This window comes from Sinocyclocheilus anshuiensis, unplaced genomic scaffold (genome assembly GCF_001515605.1).
Source record: "Sinocyclocheilus anshuiensis isolate Anshui unplaced genomic scaffold, SAMN03320099.WGS_v1.1 scaffold850, whole genome shotgun sequence".
Lineage (NCBI taxonomy): Eukaryota > Metazoa > Chordata > Actinopteri > Cypriniformes > Cyprinidae > Sinocyclocheilus > Sinocyclocheilus anshuiensis.
The window spans coordinates 2,527,791-2,532,821 of record NW_015537937.1 but is presented as its reverse complement, the minus strand read 5'-3'; positions in this window follow the sequence as shown (position 1 = coordinate 2,532,821).

Below are 5,031 nucleotides of genomic sequence, written 5' to 3'. Positions count from 1 at the left end.
CATCTGTCCGAGAACTGAATCTCAAGAGAAAGTGGGTCATGCAGCAAGACAGCGACCCCAAGCACACAAGTCATTCTACCAAAGAATGGTTAAAGAAGAACAAAGTCAAAGTCCGGTCCAATTAAAATGTCGTGGAAGGACCTGAAACAAGCAGTTTGCAGGAAAAAACCCGCCAACATCACAGAGTTGAAGCGGTTCTGTACTGAAGAATGGGCTAAAATTCCTACAAGCCGTTGTGCAGGACTGATCAGCAGTTACAAGAAACGTTACTTGCAGTTATTGATGCAAAAGAGGGTCACACCAGATACTGAAAGCAAAGATTCACATACTTTTGCCACTCACAAATATTTAACACCAGATTATTTTTCTCAATAAATAAATGACAAAGTTTATATTTTTGTCTCCTTTGTTTGACTGGATTCTCCTTGTCTACTTTCAGGATTTGTGTGAAAATCTAATTATGCTTTGGGTCATATTTATGAAGAAATATAGAAAATTCTAAAGGGTTCACAAACTTTCAAGCAGCACTGTATGTATATATATATATATATATGTGTGTGTGTGTTTTAGTGATATATTTTAATCTCTCCTAACTTATGCTATAAGCTACACAAAAAAACAAACAAAAAAACCCTTTACTAAAGTGATGCATAAACCAACATTTAATCTGCACATAAGGCAGTTTTTCATAATAAAAACTTTTTGTAATAACTTTTTAATGACATAATTATGTTTTTACTCTAGATTTATTAGATGGGAGGCGAGGCACATTACAAATAAAGTTTCCTTAAGTTTTGTTCACACATCAACTGAAAACAGCATAAATCAAATCCTGGGATTTAAGAATCAATATTAGTTTGTTTTTTTTAATGAGAATTGAATAAAATCGAGAAATCAATATTTTCAACCTAGCCTTACAGATCACAGAATATTTTACAATTATGACTGGATCACCCGAATGGATATTTAAAAAATCACGTATAAATGGGGTATTTTCCATTTGTTTCTGTTTATTTCATTATACTGAAACCTATGAGACAATGAGATGCCTTATTCATGAAACACAAGCAGAATGATTTTCTGTGTAAAGCATGCATAAATCATTTGTTTAAAAAAAAAAAAAAAAATCAGCCATTGAATTGAATCCAATAATTTATTCAAGAATGGTTATGCAAATTATTTAGATAAAAATCTCTTTTGCTTGGGTTTGATGATTAAAATCCAATGACACTACAATTAAATATATATAAGAACTCCATTAAGTCTCCTAAACTTTAAAAGAGCAATGTCTGAGCAACAAAACTTTCCTCAGGGTAGAGCCTCTACAAGCAATCCACTCCTGTTTTTAATAGAGTGAAGCATTTTGAGATATCGCCACATAAACTCGTGAAATTGATGTATCTAAACACTAATCTGAAGTTAGATAAAGTTTTTAATAACTTTGTCAGCTAATATCATTTAATCGATATACTCTCTAATGAGTTGGATTCTTATTGTAGTTGGAGCCATAATTCAGAAGCAGGATGCGTTTTGAGTGAAAGAGTCTCTTCTCCAGCTTGAATTACGGGCTGAGCGTTTGACAGCTTTGGGTGCAAGAGGCTCATTAGCTTCCCGCCTGACTAATAAACCCAATGCAGAACAAATGCAATATTAATGCTGCCAGTCTATTCTCTCCCTATCATTTACATACACTCCTGGAAGTGTTCGCCGCACCTCCGCAAATTATTAATGCACCGATTCTGCAGCTCTCTGTGGACACAGGATTTTAATGACTTGCTCTGTGCTTTGGTGGATTTGAACTGGGACAAACCACGTCTCAGAAGATGATCTTCATGGAACTCTCTGTGTTTAGTTGGAGGGATTATAAAGAGAAGCTGTCGGTCTCTTCTGGAGAAATAAGAGGAGTTTATGAGCAAGTATGAGTGAGAACAGGAAGATCCACAGGCACAGAGAGCCGTGGCAACTATACTTTTGGCTGAGGCATTATGGGATGTTCATTATTTCTACTAGTTTGTTTACTGCAGATTATTCTTGAGGCCTAAAATAAAGTCTTACATACTATTCCAAATTGTCCTCTTCCAGTCAACTAATGACTGCGACAATTTAGTTTTTTGGAAATGACCCATAGAATAAAATCGTGCCACTGTATCATTTTCTAACACACTATTCCATTGGCATTATTACACATGCATGACTGTTCAATCATTGTTTTAAAGTGCCTTACACCATGAGCATTGCATTTTTAAGCTGTTATAAACTTGACACAACTTCTGTTAGCTTATCAATGTGGGTATAAAAATGAAAGAAAAAACAATTAGAAGATTGTAAGAAGTCTTCACAATATCTTTCCTCTGCTACAATATTTCAAAACCTCACCTCTGTGTTCAGTGGTCTTGTTCAACATGTGCCATTTCATGTGGCTCACGTGATTTTGTCATAATTGTGAATCACTAACTGCAGCTTTATGAACGCATATTTTGATAGAAGCATTTTGATAATGAGCTGGCCTGGCTGGGCTGTAACTGCAACAGTAGTGTCAACTGTTGTTTGCTTTAGCCTACCGTTTATACCATGGTACATCCAAAGCGATTACAAATACAGTACTGCGCAAACTGTATGGCAGATGAGTGCTTCTATTGTAAACAGCTTAAATGATTACAATGGGAGTAATTTAGGCTCCGTCTAATGTAAACGGTTTAATTGCAAGTTGTGTATGGCTTTTTTGCCAAGCAAAGTCACATCTTGGCATATAGAATTCATCTTATGTTCAGTCACATTTTTTTCTAGGATTCTTTGATGAAAATAATATTCAAAAGAACAGTATTTATTTGATATAGAAATATGTTGTGACATTTTAAATATCTTTACTTTTACATTTGATCAATTATTGTGTCCTTGCTGAATAAAAGTATTTTCAAACTTCAAACATTATTATTTTTTGAATGTGGATCGTCAAAACCAATTTATACTTTTTTTTTTTTTTAGCTTGAGTTTAATGTAAATTGTTAAAACGTATTTAATCCATCAAATTCCCAATAAAACTAAACTACATTAGTACATTTTTGTGTATTTTTAACATGTAAAACATTTCTAGGTTAAATTTCCAGCCAAAACAGGTCATGATATACACTGATACCATCAAATACAATTATCATACTGCACCATAAGTTTTTCATCACACCAAACAGAACACATAGTTTATTTGTTTCAGCATTATATATACTGTATATAAAAAATATATATATAAAAGAGGTGTTCCGCCCTTGAGGCTGAGGGCGTTTTGTGACCCCTAAGTAGCCCAGCTCTAGCTGTTTTTGAACGCCTCCTAAATCATTACAGCAGTACAGTGCCATCTAATCAGTCAGCCAGATCCCAGGATTCTGATATAATAATATTAATAAAAAATACAATCTTCTTCATATTCCAAGAATCTTTTTTGTCTTTTGCCCAAGGACTCAAATAATTACCAAGGGGCTACAGCAGACAGCCATCTCGCATATCAGCTCTGATTGTAAATATTTAATTACAGGAAGACGCGTAGAGTGCTTTAGGCTAACTCATGAAGTGACAGGCCCAGTGAGGCCACACCATCAATAAAAGCTGAAATTTGTATTATGAACGCACAGTGATGTGGCGCAAGGGACCGTGGGCTTGACAGACTCTGGAGGTCCAGCTAATACTGTAAAACATGATTAACACTGTATCCGCAAAGAATTCATGGGAAGCAAAATTATTTTCACTGAGTTAGAAGTGCAATTTTTTTAAGTACAGCATCTATGTATGCGTATTTATTTACACATTTATTTACTTATTCATTTATCAAGAATTTACACTGTCCTTTGTCACATTGTGGTTTAACATATTTAAATATAGTGAAATCAAAATAAAACCAAACCAGCTTGTACAGTCCTAATTACACTTAAAAATACCATGGTTATATTGAAGTACTTTCGTAAAGGCGATTATAAAAGTTACATTGTTCTTTTTAAATGCTTCCTACTTCCTTGTGTTTGAGACATGTTAGTAATCGTTTCTGAAACATCAATAACCCATTACTCGTGAGCAGTCGAAATATCCTTTGAAAAGCCCTGTTGAACCAAATAAGAGGAAATTTTGTATTCTACTGCGCTCATCCAAACTGTATGTATAATTAAAAGCTCCTGCAAGCAGGTCTTGGTGTCTCTCGTTAATCAATTAAAACCAAATTAGTGTCTGTACTTAATGAATCCCTGCCACGGAAATGTGGTAGGTGTTGAAAAATATAATAAATAAGAATGGGTAAAGTAATAGAAGAAGTGAGAGGTGAGAAGAAAAGAAAGGTAAAAATTAGATGCAGAGTGTCTGTCTACTGATGTGTCTGAAAGAGAGAGATTCCAATTATATTCTGTTTTATTTCCATTATTTTGTAAGTGGTGCTTGCTAGGGCACAATAAATGGTGACTTACATTAAAAAGTGATCAGAAGGATCACATCTAGGGATCAGAATATCGTTAGAAATCTGCGTAGGCTCTTTCAACTCAGGCCAATAAGCAAACATTCAGGCTATGTCCACATTAATATGGATGCATTTGAAAATGCATCTTTCTCAGTGTTTAGGTCTTTTGTTTAACATTTTTGTCCCGCGAAAATTGAGCTATTTGGAGATGCTCTCCCAAGCAGGTAAATTTGAAACTAAGTTCAGAGCCAGCTGCAAATTCTCAAAGTACTGGCCGAGGTGAGGCTGCTCTCGGCGGGTTTGTGAGTGCTGAATGGCTGCTGATGTCCTAGAGCTCACATCTCCAAAAACACTGAAGCAAATTTTCAAATAGACGTTATCTTTACTAACAAACCGCATATTTGAAGTCTAAACAATTATATTCTTGCCTAAAAAACTCCTAAAACTACATTCCGTTACACAAAAACAGTATTATTTTTAAAATCACAGTGAATTTGGGTGTTCCGCCATGATACTCTCTGTGAGAAAACTTACAAACGGAGTAAAACAAACAGTGAAGCGGTTGGAGTTCTGTTATCACTAGAATATCGCACTCC